Source organism: Rhinopithecus bieti, unplaced genomic scaffold (genome assembly GCF_001698545.2).
Source record: "Rhinopithecus bieti isolate Rb0 unplaced genomic scaffold, ASM169854v2 scaffold_30918, whole genome shotgun sequence".
In the NCBI taxonomy this organism is placed as follows: Eukaryota; Metazoa; Chordata; class Mammalia; order Primates; family Cercopithecidae; genus Rhinopithecus; species Rhinopithecus bieti.
This window is the reverse complement of record NW_016813589.1, coordinates 943295-967506: the sequence shown is the minus strand read 5'-3', so window position 1 is coordinate 967506 and position 24212 is coordinate 943295. Positions and strand designations below refer to the sequence as shown.

General features: G+C 39.2%; 1 pseudogene; it reads left to right on the top strand.

Moving 5' to 3' along the window:
- Positions 1-9826: 9826 nt before the first annotated feature.
- On the top strand, positions 9827-23004 carry LOC108513066 (aconitate hydratase, mitochondrial pseudogene; annotated as a pseudogene).
- Positions 23005-24212: the final 1208 nt, after the last annotated feature.

Sequence of the window (24212 nt, the reverse complement as noted above, 5' to 3'; positions counted from 1 at the left end):
AAGTTCCATGGCGAACCTTATTAGGAAAAAAAAGTTTGCCATTCAGGAGAAAAATTACATAAGACTAATATTCATCAGTTAAAAGCCAGTTGCCAATTTAAACAGTATCAAATTTATTTCTCTCCCAAGCAATAGCCTGAGCTTGAGACCTCTTCACCCACACTCCCATGAATTACTAGTTAGACTCTGTTCCTGAAGAACCCCACTCTTCATTATCTTTCACTTTAGAATGTGATCTTGCTTTTGCAGAGAGTGCTTAATGCCACACTAATGGCCAGTTTCAGACCCAGCCCTGTGCAGACACAGCTGAGTTCTCTGCCCCAAGTCAGGCATTTATTTATTTGTTTCTTTATTTGTTTTTTGTTTTAATGAGGTGGGGCCTCACTATGTTGCTCAGGTTGGTCTCCAACTTCTAGGCTCAGTGATTCTCCAGACTCAGCCTCCCTAGTAGCTGGGATTACAGACATGCACTATCACACGTGGCTCCAAATCAGATTTCTTAATTTGATTAGCACCGTGTCAACCTTAACAAACGAATCTTCCTTTAATCCAAAACCCTAAAAATAGTGAAGGAATGAAAGTAAATTGATAAACTAATTCATACTAAGAAGTTACTGAGCAAAGCACTTTTCCCAAGGTAGTTGAGTTTAAACAGGGAACTCAAGATGATATAATGATTTAATCCCTAGGAATAAATTATGAATGGTAGGAATGTCTGCATATTGTGTATCATTTAGGACACAGATTCGAGTCTAGCTGTAGAAAAGGCCAAAGGAACAATAGCTTACACTAGTTCATTTATTTTTCTCTCATATAATTGACAGGCAGGCAGCCTAGGCTGATTGATAGAACTGCTCCACAGTGCTGGACACCCCAGTCTTTTCTGTTTCATGGTTCCATCACTCTCAGCACAGTATCTGTCTCATGGTCTAACATGGCTCCAGCTCCAGCCATCACATGTTCCCACCAGTCACAAGTCTGGGCCTCTGGAACGTCTGGTCAACCAACTAAAGGTTGTGGTTTCTGTGACCCTCTCTTTGAGTTCAATTAATTTTCTGGAGCAGCTTACAGAACTCAGGGAAACCCTCACTTATGTTTACCAGTTTATTACAAAGGATATTTTAAAGAATACAAATAAACAGCTGGATGAAAAGATACATAGGGCGAGATCTGGAAGGGTCCCAGACATAGGAGCTTTGGTCTCCACGGAGCTGGCACCCTCCACATCCACCCTTATGTGGATAAGTTCTTGTTCACCCTCCTGCAAACCTCCATGTGTTCATCTGTCCAGAGTTCTCTTAACCTTGTCCTCTTGGGCCTTTTATAGAGAATTCATTGGATAGACATGATAACCATGTACAAATGTGATTGGACAAAAAGAATATGAGCTAATACTATAGGCTAAGTTGGGGGACTCACCAAAGGCTATCTGTTCAGATTCTTCCTGGCCTCTCTGTGCAGCATTCCTTTCTCCAGGGTATGGGCAGGACCCCATCTGAAATGAAGGTCTTATGACCTACAGTCAGACAAAGTAGGTCAGAGAATTTATTTATGGCCAGCTCCAATGTAGAAAGGCCCAACGAGATTCCTACCTTGGGGAAAGAAAGGAGGTAAAGGAAGGCAGGAGACGGTCAGAGAGATTCTGCTTCCTGAAGCTTGCCTCTGAGGCCTAAAGTGCGTCGACATTATAACAAAAGACTATAACAAGGGTTATAGGAGTTATGAGCCAGGAGCTGTGGATGAAAACCAAAATGTATATCATAATATCATAGGTATTTTTAGCTGGACAGCCGTATACCTACCTTAAATTTCTGTTACTAGAATTAAAAATGAGAACATCTATGAGGAATAAAACTGTCAGAGTCTGCCATAGTAATTTTGATAAGGGGGATTTGTTTTTGTGTGCACCCTTCAAACAACATCTTTTTTCCTCAAATATACCTGGTGGTTATTTTATAACAAGCATTTGTTGAATAGAAAAGCACTGGGCTTTATATTATAATGCAGATATTGACTATAGAAGATGTTTAAAGCAACATTTTTAAAATATTTGTTTTAGAAGTTGTAGATAAATCAAGCTTTTGATTAAGAATTCTATTTTAAACCATGAATGGCAGTATTTTCAGTTTATTAAAGATGCAACCAATTGTTGTTTATTTGGATTTAAGTGAGCAAGAAATAATGATGAAAGAGATGAGCTTCTTTCTTCTTCATTTTTTCTAATAAAACTGAAGCTGGTATTGCACCAACTGAAAGGTTCTCTGGGTTCAAAGCAGCCTGAAACATCACTTACAGGATGATCACTCATAAAGAAATTTGCATAATGTATGAAATTCCAAGAAAAAGCCATTGAGCTCTTTAGCTTAGAAACTTTAACAGCTAATAAAATCTGCTGAAAAATAAATTATTTCCCTTAATTTACCAAACTAATAAATTAAATTTTACATGTGGGTGGATAACCTTACAAAGAGCTTTAGGATCCTAGGGAAGTGCTGAAGCAAGCACAAAATTACACTTTAAATACATGCTTTAAATAATATATTCTTATGACCTTAGGGTTATCTACTTCATTTATAAAGTAACCAAAGATTAAGAATCTCTTGCACTTTAAGTCCATCCAACCATTAACCTTCCAATCTTGTTTTTTCATCATAAAATAGTGTTGTAACTACTATTAGGATTATTTGCCCTTTCTCCTAATTCTCTTTCATCGATTTGGTACAAGTCAACTCTAACAGCCAGGAGGACAGTCACACTCTGGAGTAAGAAACACACCCATTAAGAAGTAAATCAAGTGCGACAGAGACTTCTGTCGACAGGATATTAGAGTCTTTGTGAATTGTGCCTGGCCTGCAAATTTTATTGTAAACCAAGAGAACCATTAACCAGTGGGAAACAGTTTTATTCCCATCAAAACAAAGGTATCGAATATTAAGAAAAACAAAACCCGACTGCACAGGTGAGTGAAAAATGCCAAATATCACTGCAATTTTTTTTTTTTTTTTTTTTTTTTTGAGACAGAATCTGACTCTGTCATCGAGGCTGAAGTGCAGTGGCACAATCTCAGCTTACTGCAACCTCTGCCTCCCGTGCTCAAGTGATCCTCCCACATCAGCCTCCCAAGTAGCCTGGACTACAGGTGCACACCATCATGTCCAGCTAATTTTTGTATTTTTTGTAGAGATGAGGTTTTGTCGTGTTGCCTAGGCTCAATTTTGTTTGTTAACTAAACATAAAATGCCCGTTGTATACTAAGCATAGTGCTTGTATACAAGAATTCCACGGATCAAAAAGCAAGGTTTCTCTCTTCAGGAAGCTGACAGTCTTGGGGTGGAGACACTCCTGCATATATAATTTCAACATGGAATGATAGTTGCAGGAATGAGGTTCAGTTCTCAGGACAATGGAAGGAGATCTTGGGTAGAACTGAAGGCAGGGGCAAGGGAAGGGTTGCTGGAAAAGATGGAACTGAGCCAGACTTGAACTAACCAAGAAAGGAAGCCAGGTGAAGATGGGGAGGAGAGAGGTTCTAGGTAGAAGGAACAGGTGAGTGAAGGCACAGGGACTGTAATAAACATTGTATATGCTGTGTGGGATTGCCAGAGCAGGGCAGAGGGCAGGTTGGAAAGGATAGATTTGGGAATCAACTGCATTTCAAGTTGTGTGATGCTTCTGGGTTCTTATTTCACCTGACCTGACTAAAATTATCGCACAAGTATACGGAGAGAAGGGGGTTGGGAAGTGTGACTCTGTGGTGAGGTTGAGGAAATGCACAATCTTGAGTTTCCCCAGTTGGAAGTTCAATAGAGAATGTCTGCTTTGGACTGAATTTTGTACCCCCACCCCCCAAAAATTCATATTTTGAAGCCCTAACACTATGATGGTATTTGGAAGTGGGGCCTTTGGGAGGTAATTAGGTTTAGATTAGGTCCTAAGGATGGGGCACTGGTCTGATGACATTAGCGTCCTTATAAGAACTGAAATCAGAGAGGTTCCTCTGTCTCTCCCTCTCCCCTGTCTGCTATGGGAGGACACAGAAAGAAAGTGGCCCTCTACACTCCAGGAAGCGGACCCTCACCAGGAACTGAATCTGCTGGCAACTTGATCTGGATTTCTCAGTCTCCAGAAGTATGAGAAATAAACATCTGTTGTTTAAACTACCCAGTCTATGGTGTTTTGTTACAGCAGCCCAAGCAGACAAATACACATCAAAAGCTGGAAAACCAGGAGGCTGGGGCTGGAGTATATAGTATATTAGTGCTGGCCCTGGCAATAATTGTGAAGGATCTGGAAGTATGTTTTTGCACTTCATTCTCTGGAGCCCCTCCCGTCTTTCCGTTTTAAATAATAGCCTAGTGACAAATGATATTAACTTGTACAAGACATTCCCCTGCCTCTCCCCAGGGTTATGAACCATTTTGCCATTGTTGTAATTCCACCCTTTACCACCCCCAAATCAAGAAATGAAGAGTACTGTTACTCTAGGGAGCTCACAGAATCCACTGTGATTTAAATTAAAAGAGTGAAGGTATTATAAACTGTGGTCCTCAAGTTAGAAATGTCTTACGTTTTTGGTAAAGGATATATTGAAATATAACACACATATAGAAAAGGACACCAATCATAAGCGTACAGGTTGTCAAATTATCAAAACTAAAAATATACGTGTTACCAGATCAAGAAACAGAATATTAGCAGGGCCCCAGACCCCACTACACTCCCGTCTTGTTACCACCTCTGCCAATGACAATTACTGCCCTGAGCTCTGGTACCACTGATCCATTTTGCCTGTTTTTCAAACTTTATATAAATGAAATCATATCGTACGTATTCTTTGATGTTTAGCTTTTTTAGCTCAACATTTTATGATATTCATTCATATTATTCCTTGTAGTTGTGCTTGTAAAACCCTGTTGCCAAAAGGTATTCCATTTTATGATTAAACCACAATTTATTTACCCATTCTACCACTGATGGGCATTTGCATTGTTTCCACTTTATCAGTATTATGAATGGCACCACTATGAGCATTTTTGTGCATGTCTTTTGGTGAACATATGTATGCATTTCTGTTGAGCATATACAGGCAGTTCTCATCTTGCATATTACCAAATGCACAAATTTCATTTACTACAGTGTAGTTAGATAACACCAGTCTCCCAATAACACAGTTCAAATTTCAATTACCACTGTATATAAACTATGAAAAATTGCAGAAAATACAAACTTTGCCACTAGCCATCCAATCCACAAATCATTATGTAAATATCAGAGGGGCATCATGGTCAGAGACCAATCATGTCTCTTTTTCCAAAGTCTTGGGTACTACACATCTGTTATTCAGTTCACACACAGACAGCAAAGTCTATACTTGTGTTGCCTCCTTGTCTCCCAGTGATAAATCCATGTGATTTATCAAGTTTCATCAATGTAATTATCAATTTTATAAAAATTATATAAACATTTTATAAAAATTGATAATTAAAAGAAGAAATTGGCCAACAAAGATGAAAATGCAAAAAAATAAAAATAAAAAGAGAGATAATGCTACAGGTGAAATTTAAATTGAACATAAATGAAGTTATAGAAGAAATATAGTTGGTTATGGGAATGTTGACACTGCCAATGACTGGAAGACCCTAGTTGTTGCAGTTAGAGAAATAGCAATGGCACAATTTTTGTTTTTGTTTTGTTTTGTTTTTTTAGACAGAGTCTCCCTGTGTTGCCCAGGCTGGAGTGCGGTGACACTATCACAGCTCGCTACAGTCTCAACATTCTGGGCTCAAGAAATCCTACCACTTCTGCCTTCTGAGTAGCTGGGACCACAGGTGCATGCCACCATGCCTGGCTAATTTATTTATTTATTTATTTATTTTTAATAGAGATGGAACTTTTCTGTGTTGCCCAGGCTGGTCTCAAACTCCTGGGCTCAAACGATCCTCCCATCTCAGCCTCCCAAAGTGCTGGGATTCCAAGCATGAGCCACTGTGCCCAGCCAGGGCTCGTTTTTTGACATAAATGACGAAAGTGATTGTGATGAAAAGGATGAAGATGTAAAAGAGGAAATGATGCTGAGCAAAAGTCTTCACAATAAACTCTAAGATATTTCACAACATTGAAAGCACAATGGATAAAATGTTGGAAGCTGATCCAAACTTCAAAAAGAGTATGACAGTTCACTAAGGCATAGAAGAAGATGATCGCTCCATATGGTATGTAATAATATGAGAAGAAGGTAATTATCGTTTAAGCTATTTGATAATATTTTTACAAAGAAATTAAACACTTTAATTTTCAATGTTTTTAATGTCTTAAATTGCTAAATACAGGTTAGTGTTCCTATCTTTTTTCATTTCTTTATGCCAATGTGACAGAAAGAGAGGATTTAATGTTTTGACAAAGTTTTCTAAATATCATGAGACAACTGCAATTTTCCCATTGATTATTAAGATTGGTTTGCACAGTTTCAGCTTGTGTGGCCATTTTTATGTCTCCTACTACTGTGCAAACCAAGGACTGCTTGTGTTGATAGTACAGCTCTAGGTTAAGGTAACAAACATTTGACACACTGCTCAACTGGCAATCAGTTCCTCTCATAAACCTCTGTCCATTGGGTTTGCCTTAAAGACTATGTTCCAATGAGAATCAGTAGACCAATAAGTCAACTTTAGTCCTTGTAAGGTATCAAGCAAAACGAAAAGTGAATAATGATTAGACACTGGCTCGAGAATATCTCAATACCAGCTAGCCCTTTTCTTTGCTCATAACATATGATGACTGCCTTTAGCCGTATAAACTCAAGCTTTGTCAAAGTAATGCATCTTTTAGCTGTGGCCCACCCCATATGTTACTGCCCACAAACTTCTGCCTAAACAGGCCTTTTGATATAAAATTTGGCTGCACTTTAGTAGCTGGAGCTGATCCAGAAACAGTGACTATTTATGGATGAACCTTTACATACTACTAATAGTTGGAAATTAATTTCACAATTCAAAAATAAAATATTAAATGGAGTAAACTGACACAATCAAAGTCTTTATCCAAAGTATTTTCCAGAATTTCCTCAGCCCAAGATGGTAGTGAACCTATAGAGTCATAGATCCAAGCATGATTAAAAACAAGCAAACAAAAACCAGAGGAGGACAGTCCCCAGAGGAGAATTGTGCAGATGTGTCAGGAGAAATAGATGTCAAAGAACCTGGGCCCTGGAGAGAGAGAGGGAGGAAATAGCTTTTGAACTTCCCTACTCCCTTGAGGCCAGATTGCATGAGTTTCCTAAGATTCTCCTACATCCTTTCAATAAACTACCTTAATTCTACTCATGCTTTTTAAATCAGTTTCTGTTTCATGTAACAAAATATACCCTAATGTCACATCCCAATAATATCTCAATAATTTAGCATAACTTGATGCTACATGAAGCCCACATAGAGCTTAAAGTAGAAATCTATAATTTTAATCTAACAAAAAATTTATAGTTTTGTAGTTATAACTTTTTATTTCTGTTTTAAAATTACAACAGTAACTTATGTATGGGATAGTCAGTGTACAAAATCTAAATGATACAGAAATGAATAGAAAACCTGTGACTATGAATCCTTTTACTTCCTCACCACAGATTGGCCAATCACAGCCCCTCTCCAGAGGTAAACACTAATAATCTCTCTGATCTGTTGCACGCCTCTACATATATAAATGTTATGCATTTCTTAACACAAGCAATATAATACTATATTTATTCTTTTGCAACCTGCTTTTTCAATCATTCATGTGTCTTAGATAGAGTTCTTGTCAGTACATTTATATCTTCCTGATGCTTTTCAACAGCTCTATAGTATCTATAGTATAGATAATTATGCTCTTAATTATACCCATAACTTTTACCCTTTCCCTATTGATGGTTACTTTCAATTTTATACTATTTAAAATTACACTGCAATGATTTGTAAAAAAAAATCGCTGTGTGCGTGACTATTTCTGGAAGGTAGACTCCAAGAAATGGAATCAACTATCAGACCTAATTCCAAGTTACCTTCAAAAGCAGGTATCTATTTACCCTTCTACCTCAATATATTAGAAACCACATTTCTCCTACACACTAACCAACCCCAAACACTAGATATTACCAATCTTTTTATTTAAAAATTCGTAAAATCTTTACCAGACTAATGGGAGCAAAATGTCTTGTTGTTTTAATTCTTATAATTCATAGAGCAAGCACATAGTGAATTTTTTATTTTATTATTCAATTTTGAATATCTAATTTAGAGCACATAACTTCTTAATGGAAAATCAAATATGAAATTTCAATCATGTCTGAGAAAAATCAATATATAAACTGTAACCATATAGGAAATATATTTTTAAAATAACACTATGTACATTTCTCGTAAGTTAGCAAGTAGTTAAATACATTGGTAGCATTTCTATATATTAATATTTTGTGAGCATATGCNAATATATAAACTGTAACGATATAGGAAATATATTTTTAAAATAACACTATGTACATTTCTCGTAAGTTAGCAAGTAGTTAAATACATTGGTAGCATTTCTATATATTAATATTTTGTGAGCATATGCTCTTTTCCATGATATAACAAAAGTTAGTGCACAAAATAGAGAAAAAAGGATGATGCAGAATGCAAAAAAAAAAAAAAAAAAAATCACTTTGCTCGATCTGCTCCTGCCCATGATATCAGCATCATTATGTGCTCACTACTCTTCCTTGACTCTCTATAACCCTGCAGAGGAGAGACTGTAAGTGCAAATGGCCCACAGTGATCATGTACCCCCACACACCACCATAGGACAATAGAACTCAAAAGCTAAATTAGTAAGAAGGCAGTGACACAATGGAACTGATTTCTTTAAGGCCTAAATCACCCTAATATCCTTTTTCAAAATTTCTTACTGTAAAGCAAGGAAAGAAAGAAACTAAAACTGAATTTAAAACAAACTCTGAGGCCAAGCACGGTGGATCACATCTGTAATCCCAGCACTTTGGGAGGCCGAGGCAGGCGGATCACGAGGTCAGAAGTTCGAGACCATTCTGGCCAACATAATGAAACCCTGTCTCTACTAAAAATACAAAAAATTGACAGCTGTGGTGGTGTGTGCCTGTAATCCCAGCTACTCAGGAAGCTGAGGCAGGAGAATCGTTTGAACCTGGGAGGCAGAGGTTGCAGTGAGCTGAGATTGCACCATTGCACCCCAGCCTGGGCAACAGTGCAAAAAAAAAAAAACAAAACAAAAAACAAAAAAACTCTGTTTACTACAAAATAAAGCAATGTCATTTGGTCTCAGTGGAGCAAGTTACCGAGTCACAGTCTAATGCAGTGAAGAATTAAGATGCTCATTGCTCCTGCAATCAGATCATCTGGGTTTGAATCTCAATGTCACCTCTTACCTTGGATAAACCACTTTCACCTGTCCAAACTCCATAAAATGGAGATAGTAGTAAATCCTCCATACAATAGTTGAGATTAAATGAGAATTGAATGTGGTAATCCTTATAAAGTTCTCAGGCTATGTCTGCTACTACCTAAATGCTAAGTAATAGTGTCTAAATTTCACTGGGTTGAATCTTGATCCTGTTTCACAGGCTGCCTGTGCCCTAAGGTGAGAGGGTATCCCCAAAGGGCTCTGAAAGCGTAGGGGAATGGGGTGCCTTTCCTGGAGCTAGATACAGTGGTGAAGGCAAAGCTAGGTTTGGTCAAGCAGGCAAGATGAGAATATAAAGCTTGGACAGATGATAGACAGAAAACTGGAGCAGGCTGCTATAGAAGAAAGGGGGTAATTAAGAGAGGAAAGTGAGGAGAAAGGCATGGCAGCAGTTGGCCTGGAGCCAAGATGGTTCCTGCTGGATGCAGAAGGTACTTGCCTGTGTCAAAACTGCCAGCTGGGCAACTGGCTATGGTGCTGTGTGTTATCCACTGATGGTCCTGCCCTAGGGTAGTTCTTCCCTGTCTTTAAAGGAGTCTGGCTCCTTGAATAGCGACTTCAAAGAGAAACAGCTAGGAGACTGAAGAAACTCAGGCCTTTCCTTAGGAAGGGGAGAAATTCAGTCCGTTCATTCATTCAGTCAGTATTTATTGAATATCAACTAGGGGACAAGAAAGGGGCTAAATGATGAGGTATAATTTATATAAACTGGTGAACAGAACATATGCAAAACTTGCCTTTGTGAAGTTTGCTGTCTATTAGAGGAAGACAGACTCAAACATGTGAGTAAACAAGTGAATATATAACCACAAATTGTAAGCAGTCCTATGAAGGAAAAAAATAGGATGCTAGATGAGAGAACAGGAGAAAGATTCTTATTTATACGTCAGGTTGGTGATGATGCGGGGGTAGGGTTAGGAAAGGCTTCTCTGAGGAGGTGACAGTCAAGTTAAGAACTAACGGATAAGGAAGAATTAGATAGAGTTGTAAGAAAAACTGCCATAGAGAGGAAACATCAGTTGCATAGACCCTGAGGTCGGAATGAGCCTAATCCAATCCGGGAACTGGAAAAAAAGACTGCAGAGCCATGTGCCAGGGGCACCAGTGACACAACATGGAGCCAGAAGTGTAGGCAAGGACCAGATGATACAGGGTATTATGATGCCATTGTCATCATTTATTAAAGAGTTCCCTTTGTATCAACCCTTGTGGAAGAGGGGAAGGAAGTGAGAAATGCTGGGAACAGGCCCTAAGCCTGTCACAAACAGGCCTTAAAGAAACTGGCCATAAACAGGATTTCTGCAGCAATGTGACATGCTCATGACAGCTATCATGCACACTTCTAGAAGTCGTTAGTTTACTGGAGCAGGGCAAGGGAAACCTGGTCCACCCAGAGCGGAAAACTGCTCAAACCACAAACAATAGCAGGAGTGGCCTGTGCCTTAACAACATGCTTTTGCTGCAGATAATCAGCCAGAGCCTGTTTCTCTGCTCCTCCCTAAGAATGCTTTGTTTCCCGTAAGGAATGCTTTTAGTTAATCTATAATCTATAGAAACAATGTTTATCACTTGCTTGCTGTCAGTAAATACATGGGTCAAATTCTGTTCGTGGCTCTCAGCTCTGAAGGCTGTTAACCCCCGATCCCACTTTGCACTCTATTTCTGTATCTTTGTCTTAATCCCTCTAGCACTGCTGGGTTGGGTCTCCACGACCGAGCTGGTCATGGCAGAGAAAGATGGGGCAGAGCAAGACATGAGCTGAGTGGCAGACCCAGATGACAGCCACAGCCAATCCCATGTGAAGCTCTGCAGCTAGAATGGCTATCCAGAGTCGCCCAGAGTTGGCCAAGCCTTTATACTCCCGCGATGAGTGGTCCCTGGATGCAGGGTACCCCAGGAAGGATGAAGTGGCTCCCTGTGTCTGAGGTCAGCCTGCAGGGGCTGACTGTTGAAGACATCTACCAATTCCCAGCAGCCAGACGGCTCACTGTGTTCACCACAGCCATGATCTGGGATGGTTGGGATTTATTCAAATGCAGTGGAAAGCCTTCATATGATGGGAATGAAGTAAGCAAACCAATATGGCTGCTGTATGGAGCCTGAATCAGAGGCTACAGCTTGGAAACAGAGAAACCAGTCAAGAGGCTGCTGTTCAGGCGAGGGATGCTGGATGCTGTGGCTAGGAAGGAAGGAGCGGTGGTGGAGAAAAGTGGAGAGATTCAAGATATACAGAAGAAGCAAAGAAAGGAATTAGTGAGGGCTTACTTCCAGCAATATGAAATCCATAACACGTTCTGAGAGAAAAATGTGAAAATCAAAGGCTATGCTAAAGAACTCAATCAATATTCTTAAAATAAAATTTTATTTATCTAAGTAGGATATTACAAAGAGAGTCTGATTACTTTGGGATATAGCTTTGAACTTGCTCTCTTTCAACCAGTTAGGTTTAATGTGGCCTTAGCCTTCCATTTGACATAAACATAAAGGGCCAGCAGTGGATTGGCCCCCAAACAAGTGATCAAAACAACATTTGTGGAAAAGCCAGCATTTCTTTTGGAACAAAACTGCCAGACAAAGATTTGCCTACAGTTTACAAAAGTGAGAACAAAGTTACATGCAGTTATAAAGGCATTTTGATTGATCACCACCTAGAAACATAGCATTCTGGAGCAGCATATGATCCAAGTATCCCATTTTATAGACAGGAAGACAGACTCATGGCAGATAATTGACTTATGACCACATAGAAGATTTGTGACCAAGTGTAAACTAGAATTCAGCTTTCTTCTCTGGAGCATTTCCCACTATGGTTCACATCCCTTCAAATGGTTAGATGTGGAGGAAAAGCTGCAGAATTGAAGCTCCTAGCCAGTTATTGCTAAAACTAGGATTCTATCTCATAAGACAGGACAAGGAAGGTTTGCTCATTATGTTTTTTGTTTTTTTAAAGACCGAGTCTTGCTCTGTCACCCACGCTGGAGTGCAGTGGCACAATCTCGGCTCACTGCAACCTCACCTCCCAGGTTTAAGTGATTCTTGTGCCTCAGTTTCCCTAGTAGCTGGGATTACAGGCATGTGCCACCATGTCTGGCTAATTTTTGTATTTTTAGTAGAGACAGGGTTTCGACATGTTGGCCAGGCTGGTCTTGAACTTCTGGGCTCAAGTAATCCACCCGCCTCGGCCTCCCAAAGTGCTGGAATTACAGGCATGAACCACCACACCCAGCCTGCTCATTGTTACTCTTCACCACAGAAACTGATGATCAAATCAGCATAAATGGTCCATAAAAGATCTAACGTAGTATTCTCTATCTTATCTTTTGAATATAGACTTTATTCACATTTTCAAATAATCTTGAAAGCTCCCTAAAGCTTTAAATGTGCCATGAGGAAAGTGCTCACGTCCATGGATTTCCAACTTTCATATCATCAATTTTCAGTGTCTTTATTCTTTTTCATAAAGGTCAGTGAACAAAAATTGCATTCTGAGATGCAATCTCCTGGATTATAGACCTTCTAGAGAATCTGCCTAATGTTCCAGTCATCACACACAGGAAAGACAACTCCTGACCCATGAAATAAAAAACATGTCACTGAGACCTTTTGTATGAATCTTTTTGTTAATAGAACCAGTGAGCTTCAACTGAATTCAATCTTAAATTTCCAGAGCACCACTGCTGGATGCTCACAGAAAAAAACAGGCGCTCCTCTAGGATATCTTAACATTTAAAATTGGTAACTTATTTTTCCAGAATAATGTGAGGAAGCATGAAACTTTTCTCTGCTTGCATTTATTCCTGGTCCCCTTCCCAAACATCTGCACACTGCACCTGATAATAATGTGTCAATGGGCAATGCCAAACTTAGCAGGGAGACAGGAGAGAGACAGAGGAGAGAGGAGGAGACAAGAAGGGAATAAGGAAAGAGGTAGAAAAGATGAGGTGAAAAGTAGGGGGAGAAGGGGGAGAAGGGGGAGAAGGGAGGGAAGGGAGGGAAGAAAATTTAAGGGTTAGGAAGGGGAGGGGAAAATAGAAGGGACTGGAGGAAAAAGGAGGAACTGGAGGGACTGGAGGAAAAAGGGACTGGAGGAACAGATCAGGGAAGAAAGCAGAAAGGAGGGAAGGCTTATGAATTAGCTCTCATTAAGCTTTTCTCCTTTCATTCTTTTCTTCTAGTAGCTAAGAGGAATTTGAAGACATTTCCATAAAAATTTATTTTTGTAGGTACAACAGATAGGATTTTGACAGCAAAGTTCTAATAATTACCCAAGTGTATATTAACAGTCTGTATTCAGGACTTTCAGAGCTTTTAAGATACAACAAATATTTTACAAAATGTAGTTTTCTTCTCTTAAAATGAATTAGATAATAACCACGCTTAATGAGCAACTAAAGACTGGAAACACAGAGTATGAGACTACATAAAACAATTGCTATAAAGTGATTAAGATGGTAGCTGGCCTGTAGAAGCTCAGCAAAAAATAAATTATTATTATTTGTGTAACGTTGCAACCCAACAAAACTTACAATAAAATTAGTTGTGTACATATACATAAGTGTATATGCAGGTGGTAATTAGCCGTAAGTTCATAGATGTTAGTGCACGTGGTAATTAGCCATAAGTTCTCATAAATTCTTGTAATTAATATTACCTTTATAGAACCAGACCTAGTTTTTCTATTTTTCTGTTTTAGAGCTCTGCATCTTTATAATGTACCATTGTTTACGTTTTCCCTAAATGCAGTTTAATTCTCTCTGCACATTCATGATAATCCCATTGTTAAATGCCATCGAGGCCAGATAAGTTCCCCCAAGCAGATGCCCCAGCTTTCCCACCATGCCTTAGGCAAGCACTCCCTGGGCTCATCTGGAAGGGGGCTGGCCTGGGCACCTGAGGGTAGAAGAGCTCAAGGGTCCTGACTGTGGAGTATGAACTGTGCAGCATCCCCCAGAGAAAGGACACAGGGTCAGGCTGGGCACAGGGAGACTCAGAGAGAGGTGGTTGATGTGTTCGGGAGAGAAGACAGAGTGACAGTCAACCCTGGACATAGGGGTGTGGAGCAGAGCTGACTGGTAGGTTGGGTGAGCGGGATCTAGTTGGGCCAGGATTGGATTCAGGCAGGGCCAGGGACACCAGGGAACTTTTTAAGGATTTGGGGGAAGCCTCTAAGCAGAGAGATTTTGAAACCTAGCCATAATGAGTACAAAATGGCAGAGATAAGGTCAAAAGAACACAGGGGTTCTTCTCTATACAGGCAGAGAAAAGAAGCAAAATTATTCTCCCCTTCTGTCCTGCTTCATACACTTGTTCTCTTATTAATATTCCAACTGTACTACCCAGGCATGTCCTCCAGTTCTCCCATCTCTCTAGGCTTCAGGATGCAGACTATCGATCGAAGTTGGTAAGATGAGATGGGGTCTGGGGAGTGGGACGTGGAGAGAGACTAGGAACAGAATTTCTTCCAAGCTTCCTTAAACCAAATTAACCACAGAGGGATCACACAGAGAGAGTAAAAGTACTTCAACTCTGTGACTCCATCACCTAGTTTTGAGGGTTCAGTGCCTACTCCCCAGCTTCTATCTTCAAAAATGGGGATTGTAATCATTTTGGGGATTATATATCCTTCTAAGGTTGAGGAAGAAAAAGCTATGTAATCATTTCCCAAGCAAATGCATCTGCATCCAAAATTCTGATTACAATTGCAGGGAGTTCATAGACCCCCTGGATCAAGTCCAGGGACCACAAGTTAAAAATAATTAATACCTACATGAGTTTACCGTGAATCACGTCCTAATGCTAAGTAAATACGTGCAGCAGCATAAGGGACTGAACATCATCTCCCCGGCGTTTTCGGGGCCCAAACTCCCAACATTTCTGCAGTTTCCATGGGATCAAGTGAAAGAGCTAAACAATGAAAACAAAACTTGCTTCGTGGTCGTTTCCCTCAGCGTTTGAAATGAAATAAAATTAATGACAAGGACAAAGCATTTTTTAATGGATACAAAGTTTCTCTTTGGAGTGATGAAAAGTTTTGGAAGTAGATAGTGGTGATGGTTGAATATCACTGCGACTTTGATTAATGCCACTGAATTACATGCTTAAACTGTTTAAAATGGCAAATCTTATGTTATATAGTGTACCACAATTAAAACAAGGTTAAAAAATAATACTTTAAAAAAGAAGGAAAGTGTGAGTATACCAACAAAAAAGAATCTAATACTATGCCCGGCATGTAATAGACACTCAATGAAAGTTACACTCTTCGCTCCCTCAACCCTGAATATGGGAATTCCCGCAGAGCTAGCACACTTCCTGGTCTTTGGTGGCTCCTGTGGAAGGTCCCTTCCCTTGCTCTCTCACCCTTTCTTTTGAATTTTTTTTTTTTTAGCTTTATTGAGGTATAACTGATGTACTAAAAATTGCACACATTTCGTGTGTACCTCTTGATGAGTTTGGAAATGTGACTACAGTCATGAAACCATCACCACAACCAAGGCACTAAACATATCCATAACCTTCAAAAATGTCTTTATGTTCTTTTGTGGGGTTTGGGGGGTTTGTTGTTATTGTTTGGTAAGAACACAACGTGAGATTATCCTCTTACATTTAAAAGTATACAATACCATATTGTTAAACCTAGGTACTATGTTGTACAGCAGGTATCTAGTACTTTCTCATCTTGCATAATAGAAACTTCATACCCATTGAAAAATAATTTCCCACTTCTCCCTCCCCCCAGCCCCTAGCACTCACCACTCTAACTGCCTTTATGGGTTTGACCATTTTAGATACTTCATATAACTGGATTCATATAGTATTTGTCCTTCTGAGACTGGCTTATTTCACTTAGCATAATCTCCTCTAGGCTCATATGTGTTATCAAAAATGGCAGGATTTCCTTGTATTTTTTAAGGCTGAATAATATTGCATTGTAAGTTTATATCACACTTTCTGTATCCATTCATCTGTCGATGGGCATTTGGGTTGTTTCCATATTTTGGCTATTATGAATAATGCTGCAATGAACATAGGGTAGGGAACACATTCAAACCATAGCCCCTTCCAACTCTCTTCCTGTTCCCCAACCTATAGGATCCATAGCTCCTCTCCAACAGGAAAATCATGCACTGATATCCACCTGCATTACACGTAATCTAGTACGTTAATGGAAAAACTTATGCCTCGGGTCCTCTAGAATCTTAGACTTTCATATTCAAAATTCAGGCTTTTGCAATCAAATCTTCTTCTGCCAAACAGTAAAGAGACTCAATAGCCCATTTTGAACCTCAAACTTGAGAATTGGTTTCTTATTTGTTTTCTCTGCTATAATATTCCTTCCAGAGGAAATTGATACCTCTAGTCTAGTTTGAATGGTGAGAGTATACCAGAGATTAAAAGGAACTAACAGGAATTTTTTCAAATGGTTAATATATTAAAATGTTGTACCCTATTCCTCAACTATGAGTGTTTACCAAAGGATTTTGTCTTTGTGTGGCTGTGCATACATGCAGTTTGGCAGGAATGCAGACCATATGCACTGCTCTGGCCCCCATCAGCCTGTTTTTTGTTTTTTTTTTCTATTTGTCAGCAATATCTGGTTATATGTTCATCAGAAATATTTTGTTTTCATGATCATTATAGTGGCTTGGATTCAGAACCACTAGATCCACAGAATATGCAGATAAAAAGTAGAGTCAGCCTACTCAATATATTTCAGTAGTAGCCAAGAAAATTCAGGCACCAAGCAGGAAAAACAAAAATGGAAAAGATTTATGTGCTTAAGAATTAATAATTGGGCATCATTCTTTGAACCAAAAAAGAATACAAAAAAGTACTTTATCAGTAGCAAAGCTCATTAGTTCTTTTAATACCAGTTGTAATGTCCCAAATCCCTCCTGTCTTTCCAAAACTGTTTTATTATATTTGATAATTTTTTCATTGAAATGAACTGAAACAATTCTGAAAGAAACTTCCATACAGCTGGAAGCCTTGGAGCAGATGAGAGTTTGAGTAAGCTCAGTGAGAATTTAGTCAAGCTACCCTGGCTTGTAATTCCTTTCCTAACTTATATACAACTTTGATTGAATATTGCTATTTTCTATCAACCACAGTTAGGTTAGATCTTTACAGAAGGCATTTCAACCTGAAACTTTAAAAAAGTTCAGATGTTAGTGTTTCAATGTTCAATAATTTTTATAGACTCCTACTGTGTCTGGTTTATATATGAGTCAAAGAAAGAGAAAGTCCAACGAAACCCAAGTGATTCATAGAAACCTAAGATTAATTTGTTGTCCAGTTCATTTCCAGGGTCACATTGCAGAGGATGATAAACCATCTTACTTTAAAAATCTGCATAGCGGTAGATTCTATAATCTTTTAAATTGCTTGCTCTAAGAATCTATGTTCTTTGTGCTTTTTTTGTTTTTTAAAAAAATCTTTTAAGATTATAAAATTAATATTTTTTTAAATGAACATAATATAGAAAATATTAAAGAGGAACTCTCCCTCTCCATCCCCATGATACTGTGATTAGCCTGGTGCTAATCACCAAATACAAGCAGAGTTTGAGCACTGGAGTCCTCGGGTGACTCAGATTTTCTCTGGGACATATCTGTTCAATCCCAAGGGCTGCCCTCCAGCACTCTATGTGTGTGGAGATTAGGAGGCAGCAGTCCTGAAGGAGTGCCCATGAGAAGTTTGACCTAATTCTGCCAGCTACCTATATGGTGTATGGTACTGGCCCATTCCATTACTATCCGAGTCCTGTGAGGGTATTGGGAAATGTTGTGATTAAATATCGTAAAAGCAATTTCACTACACTGTTGTACACACTGGGGCCCAGGCAACTACCTTAAGACCCCTCTCTCAGATTATGACAAAACTAAGGAGGGATTCTTTCCTGGGGCCAGAGGTGCTCAAGCGCCTCTGTGGTGAGGCCGATAGCACAGAAGTCCGGCCTTAGTGCCCACTGGGAACAGATGTGCTGGTGAGCACATTTTAGAACTCCCCAGCTCCAGGACTGGGGGATTTATTTGGAGCATGTTTTGTAAAGAGCTGTGGTTCTATATAACACAGGAAAGAGGTAGAACCAGGGAAATAAGTGTTTTTACTAATAGTGTAAACCCCTTAGTATCTGTAGGCAGGTGAGGGCTATGAAAATTCATATTAAATAATCATAACTTTTTATGATTCAATAATTTTATTTCCTAGGGTGTTTTGTACATTGCATTTTTCATTATTTAATGAACAATGTCTTATATCATTTAATATTCTTCAAAACATCCTTTTGTTTTGTGCTCCTAGATATCCCATCTTGATTTGGAAGGTCTCCCCCATTCCTAGATTGTACACATAGTCTGTTAGATTTTTATTATCTTATTTTTATAATCAAACTTCTTTACTCATTTTGAATATATATGTATATATATGTGTATATATGTATATATATGTATAAATTTTCAAAGAGAGGCCTAATTTTAATTTCCTCCAGACAGACTGTCAATTGGGCTAGCATCATTTATTAAATAACCCAACCTTTGCCCAGTGAGTTAAAATACCACTTTGTCATATATTAATGGCTGCATAATATGTTATATATACCATAATTTATGTAAGAAAGGCAGCATATGTGACAGTTAAGATGTAAGATGCAGATTCTAGAGTCAACTGCATGGGTTTGTCATTTATTAGCTATGTGATCTGGAGTAGGTTTCTTATTTTAGCTCAGCAATTTTTTCTTTTTATTTTTCTTTTATTGTATAAGACAAAAGGTTTGACTAAGAAATACATTTTAAAATAAATATATTTTTATTTCAATAGTTTTGGGGGTACAGGTGGTTTTTGGTTACATGGATAAGTACTTTAGTGGTGGTTTCTGAGATTTTAGTGCACATGTAACCTGAGCAGTGTACACTGCACCCGATATGTAATATTTTATCCCTCATCCCCCTCCCAACCTTCCCGCAAGTCCCCAAAGTCCAATATATCACTCTTATGCCTTTGCACCCTCATAGTTTAGCTCCCACTCCTAAGTGAGAACTTAACGATATTTGGTTTTCCATTCCTGAGTTATTTCGCTTAGAATAATGGCCTGTAGCCCCATCCAAGTTGCTGCAAAAGATATTATTTTATTCCTATTTATGGCTGAGTAGTGTTCTATGGTGCATATATACCACATTTTCTTTAACCACTCATAGGTCAAAGGGCATTTAGGTTGGTTCCATATCTTTGCAATTGTGAACTGTGTTGCTATAAACATCCATGTGCATGTGTATTTTTCATATGATTCTCTTCCTTTGGGTAGACACCCAGTAGTGAGATTGAGATTGCTGGATCGAATGGTAGATCTACTTTTAGTTCTTTAAGGACTCTCCGTACTGTTTTCCGTAATGGTTGTACTAATTTACATTCCTAGCAACAGTGTAAGAGTGTACCCTTTTTACCACATCCATGACAATATCTATTATTTTTTGACTTTTTATGGCCATTCTTGCAGGAGTAAGGTGGTATTTTATGGCCATTCTTGCAGGAGTAAGGTGGTATTTCATTGTGGTTTTAATTTGCATTTCCCTGATGATGAGTGATATTGAGCATTTTTTTCAGGTGTGTTGGCTGTTTGTATATCTTCTTTCAAGAATTGTCTATTCATGTCCTTTGCCCACTTTTTGATGGGATTTTTTAATGCTGATTTGTTTGAGTTTCTCATAGAGTGTGGATACCAGTCCTTTGTCAGATGCATAGTTTGCAGATATTTTCTCCACTCTGTCGGTTGTCTGCTAATTCTGCTGATTATTTCTTTCGCTGTGCAGAGCTTTTTAGTTTAATTAGGTCCTATTTTGTTGTTGTTGTTTTTGTTGCACTTGCTTTTGGGGTCTTGGTCATTAATTCTTCAATGTCAAGACAGCTTTTCTGATGTTATCTTCTAGAATTTTTACAGTTTCAGGTCTTAGATTTAACTAAGGCTTTGATCCTTCTCGAGTTGATTTTTGGATGAGGTGAAAGATTGGGATCCAGTTTCATTCTTCTACATGTTGGCTTGCCAGTTTTCCCAGCACCATTTATTGAATAGGGTGTCCTTTCCCCACTTTATGTTTTTGTATGCTTTGTTGAAGATCACAGTTGGCTGCAAGTATTTGACTTTATTTCTAGATCATCTGTTTGGTTCTATTGGTCTACGTGCCTATTTTTATGCCAGTATCAAAGCTCAGCTATTTGTATGCTTTGTGACCATGGGCAAGTTACTTATCCCTCTGTGCCTCAGTAGCCTCATCTGTAAAATGGGGATAAAATCTCTTATGTTACGTTCATTAGTAGATATATTCTGCTGTGGTAACAATTCAGTTCCCTATGCTCACTGCTTAACATATCAAAGGTTTATTTCTTGCTGTAGTCATTGTCCAGTGTGGGCCAGGTGGCTCTCTTTGGTGGCTTTTCTCCATGTGATGATTTTGGGATCTGAGTTGCTTCAAACATGTGGTTCCTAAATTGCCATGGAAGAGAAGACAGAGCTGAAGTGTCACTCTGAGTGATCTTTGGACTTAGGTCTATAAATGGCATATGTTACTTTTGCCCATATTTATTGACTAGAGTCACATAATTTCCAGCTGAACTGCTAGGGAACCTGGGAAAGACACTTTTCTTTTACTCCCAGGGAGAGGAAGTGTTTTGATTAACACAAAGTGCAGTCTCTGCCATATTGACTATTTGCCTTCCAGAAAGGTTATACTGATTTACATTCTCACCGTCAGTAAACGAGACTACTTACTTCCACTCACTATTGTCTATAGCAGTTGTTGTTTTCTTACTTTACTTTTATGAGTTTTATAAGCTGAGAAAATGTCAACTTCAATTTTATTTATTTAATTTTATTAATTTTAAAATTAAAATTAGCCACTTATACTTATTTATCTTGTTTTATAAATTTCCTGTCCATTGATCATAATAATAGCTGAGTTAACGAAGCAGCTTGATAGAGTGGGGGAAAGAGCTAGATTTTGAGTTAGAATATTTAGCTTTGAGTACCAGATCTATCATTTATTGCCCGCATTATTTGGTCCTCCTTAATTTCAGTTATTTAAATGTGAAAGAGGAAAAATGAAACATATTTCACAGGACAATATAGGAGTTAGTAAGATATATGTAAAGGATACATATTTTAAATATATATCATTTATCTATGTTCTTATAAAACTTCATACATTCCTTTATTGAGTCATATATTCTGTTTTCAATGATTTCTTTTATCCTTTTTTTTCCACTAGACCATAAACTCTTTGAAGGGATGCATCTGTGTTTGCATTCCTAGAGCCTACCACAATTTCTAACATACAGTAAACTTTAGATGATTGTTTCTTGAATGAATGAATGATTGAATGAATAAACAAACTGATGATATTGGATCCATTTTAGACTTTACAGGCTTAAAAAAACCTGCAATATATTTGTTTATTGAATCTTCACAACAATCCTTGGCACAAGCTTGATAGATACCATGAGCTTCTGAAACAAAATGCTAAAGCACCTCAAATATTTTATACCCTCTCTTCTTTGCTGGGTATATCATTGCTATTTACCAAATAAAAGGGGGCCCCTGCATTGGCCAGTGGGACAGGAAGGACATCAAGAAGGGGGAGAAGAACACAATTGTCACCTCTTACAACAGGAACTTCATGGGCCGCAATGATACCAACCCTGAGACCCATGCCTTCATCATGTTCCCAGAGATTGTCACAGCCCTGGCCATTGCAGGAACCTCAAGTTCAACCCAGAGACCGACTGCAAGGATGGCAAGAAGTTCAAGCTGGATGAGCTTCCCCAGGTGGAGTTTGACCCAGGGCAGGACATCTACCAGCACCTCCACCCCCGCCAAAGGACAGGAGTGGGCAGCACATTGACGTGAGCCCCACCAGCTAGCACCTGCAGCCTTTTGACAAATGGGATGGCGAGGACCTGGAGGACCTGCAGATCCTCATCAAGGTCAAAGAGAAGTGTACCACTGACCACATCTTGGCTGCTGGCCCCTGGCTCAAGTTTCACAGGCACTTGGACAACATCTCCAACAACTTGCTCATTGGTGCCATCAACATTGAAAACGGCAAGGCCAACTCCATGCACAACGCCCTCACCCAGGAGTTTGGCCCCGTCCTTGAGACTGCCCGCTACTACAAGATACATGGCATCAGATTGGTGGTGATCAGGGACAAGAACTATGGTGAGGGCTCGAGCCAGGAGCATGCAGCGCTAGAGCCTCACCACCTCGGGGGCCATGCCATTGTCACCAAGAGCTTCACCAGGATCCATAAGACCAAACTGAAGAAGCAAGGCCTGCTGCCCTGACCTTTGCTGACCCAGCTGACTACAACAAGATTCACCCTGTGGACAAGCTGACCATTCAGGGCCTGAAAAACTTCTCCCCTGGCAAGCCCCTGAACTGCATCATCAAGCACCCCAATGGGACCCAGGAGACCATCCTCCTGAACCTCCTGAACCTTCAACGAGATGCAGATCAAGTGGTTCCACACCAGCAGTGCCCTCAACAGAAGGAAGGAGCTGCAGCAGTGAGAGCAGAACCCGCGCCACAAACCTTCCACCAGTGCTGGAGTCATGTTCAAGTTCAGCTCCACTTGAGCCATCAGAGGATCTGATCCAGCCAGCCATGGCTTCTTATACCAAGATGGTGTGACCAGACATGCTTCCTGCTCCCCAATCAGCCCACAGAGTGACTGTGGTTGGGGGGGCATTTCTTAAAATAACTTTTTAGCCCCTGTCTTCCTATTTTTAGTTTGGTTCACATCTTAGGCAGCTCCATGCAACCGTATTTATTTTTTATGACAAGACTCCCATCCAAAGTTTTTCTCCTGCCTGATTATTTCATTAGTGGGCGAAGGATTCTACAGAACCTTTTGTTCTTGCAAGGAAAACAAGAATCCAAAATCAGTAACAAAAAAAAAAAAAAAGAGGGCCCAACCTTTAAACCATGAAGTCAGTACCACATCCTTGTTCTCAGCTCCTAGTTAATGCTCTCCACCTGTATAACTTCACCACAGTTTACTCTCAGAGTGCCTGCCCTTAGCCCTCAGTGCCCTTAGCCCCCTTCTAAGAGTTCCTGTGCATAGATTCTTACTTAAGAAAGTGGACGTAGTCAATTCCTTTAACTTCTATGGCCATGTGTTTTACTACATTATCTCTACCACCCACCTATGTTTTGGTCTAGCAGAGAGACCACACCCGAAGGCAAGGAATCCCTGAGCTGACCATTAGTCCAGAAAGAGGGCATGTACTTCAGCTTTGTCCAACAGGTATGACAGCAGTTAACCAAAATTTATCAAACTCTTACACTTTGGGAATTGGGGATTTGAAATATAGAATTGGGCAGAGAATAAAGAATACTGAAGCAGAAAGACAATGAGAATGCAGTACACAATTGTCAAATTCAAATGCTTGCTCCCCAAAATATCACTACAACAGCCTGTGGATAAGACAAAGCTGAGTGTATTGTTCACTTACTAAGAAAGAATGTCTACAAAGTCTTATTAACAAAGTCAGGATACTGATTGACATTTCGAAGTGTGGTTTAAGATGGGTTCTTTTGATGATGGAGAGAAGCTTAATCAGGATGAGAGCAGGGTTATGATAAAATAGTTTAGGATTGTTGCAGACAGCTAGGTGAGAATTTTAAGAGAACGAGTTCAAAGAGTCTTGGGTATAAACTGGTTTAGGATGCATTCTTTTTTTTTTTTTATACTTTTTTTTTTTTTTTTTTTTTTTTT